Source organism: Temnothorax longispinosus, chromosome 10 (assembly GCF_030848805.1).
Source record: "Temnothorax longispinosus isolate EJ_2023e chromosome 10, Tlon_JGU_v1, whole genome shotgun sequence".
NCBI lineage: Eukaryota > Metazoa > Arthropoda > Insecta > Hymenoptera > Formicidae > Temnothorax > Temnothorax longispinosus.
In genome coordinates, this window is record NC_092367.1 from 10,631,663 (window position 1) to 10,633,643 (window position 1,981).

At 28.8% G+C, this 1,981-nt stretch overlaps 1 pseudogene; it reads left to right on the forward strand.

Annotated features, from left to right (window-relative positions):
* Positions 1 to 315: 315 nt before the first annotated feature.
* Positions 316 to 1,437, forward strand: LOC139820804 (uncharacterized; annotated as a pseudogene).
* The last annotated feature ends 544 nt before the right edge of the window (positions 1,438 to 1,981 follow it).

Sequence of the window (1,981 nt, forward strand, 5' to 3'; positions counted from 1 at the left end):
TCTAAATGCTAGAAGATACTTTCGCTGTAAAAGTTAGTATTTTTTAACATCTTATGAATTATTAACTTATTTATCAGATATATAGAAGAGACTGGTATATATATATATATATACATATATATATATATATATATATATATATATATATATATATATATATATAACTGATCATGTTATGTAAATTAAGAAATAAAATGAAATAAATTTGCGCTGTAATACACTGTTTTGAGAATGTAAATATAATTAAGTTATGTTTGCAGTTTTACCTTATTAACAAAATTAATTAGTTTTATTAATAAATTAAATAATTTATAGATGAATATGAAAGAAAAAGTAGCAATCAGTCTTCTAATGGAGAGTACAGCCAACACCAGTACAAGTACAGAGGACTCAAGTACCAGTGATATAGACTGGAACAATACTAGTCTTTCAGCCAGTAATATATCTTCAAGCAGTGAAGAAAACGATAATTATTTATTGATATTTCCTCTAATGAAATATTTATTGAGTGGACATATAAGAGAAATCGAGTTGAACATTATCTTAATATTGTGGATAGCTGGACAGACTTAGAATTTAAGGAGCACTTACGAATCAAGCGTATCACAGCAATTCGATTAATAGGTAATGTTCAGCATTTTAAAATATGATATAATTTTTGTGTTTGACCATTTTATAATTATTTTATAATTTTTGAAACATATGGTTTTTTACATATTTTAGATGAATTGCATGAAAGTGGATCTATACCTTCACATTCGTTTGGAGTGAAACCAATTGAAGCAAAACTCAGTTTTGTTATATTTTTGTGGCACTTGGCGAATACAGAACCTCTACGAACTATCTCAGATAGATTTGATGTTTCAATTTCTTCAGTTTTTGTGTAATTTGCCGAGTAACAGTTTGGATCTTGACAAAATTAGATAACGTTATCAAATGGCCCGAAGGACAACATGTCGCATATGTTTCTCATCAGTTTTATTCCAAAAGAGACATTCCAAACGTAATAGGAGCTATTGACTGCACTCACATTAGGATAGAAAAACCTAATGTAGAAAATGCAAGAGACTATTGTAACCGGAAAAAATACTTCTCTGTAAACCTACAAGCAGTCGTAGATGCGGATATGAAATTTACTAACGTATACTGTGGTCAGCCCGGTTCTCTCCATGATGCAAGAGTTCTGAGAAAATCTGAATTGTACAATTCAGCTAATGAACATAGAGAAATTATGTTTCCAGATAAAAAATTTATAATCGGGGATTCTCTCTGCATATCCATCATTACAGTGGCTTGTTCCTCCTTTCCGTGATAATGGTCATTTTACTCCTTTTCAGACCGAATTTAATTTCATACATTCTTCAACGCGTATGGTTGTAGAAAGAGCATTTGGGTATTTGAAAGGACGTTTCCGACGAATTAAATTTTTTTCGGAATATCGCGATATGCCATTCATTGCAAATACTATTGTAGCTGCATGTATTTTACACAATTTATGTATAAATTGTAATGATGACAATTTTAATTATGATAATGTTGAAATTGAGGAACCGAATGATTATAAATATTGATGTAAATGATGATCATAACGAAAATAATTGCCGATTTCAAGAAGATCAAAGGATGCAATTATTAATGGAAATATTTGGCCAGAAATAAACAATGTATTGTTATGTATAAGTTGTAAATAAAAGTATTTAGCCATAACAGCTTGAATATGAACATCATGTTTTATTATAAAAGTATCACAAATGTATGCTATCATCCAATAGCATGAACATATTTCTTACAAATTAACACAAATAGTAAATATTATAATTATTTAATCACATAATAATTGCAAAACGTAGGAACAAAATTATAATTATTTAATCACATAATTGCAAAACGTAGGAACAAAATTATAATTATATATAATTTGATTATTTCAATTGCCTTTCGGCCTTGAAAGGGGGTGCTACATGTCTTTGAGATGCGATTT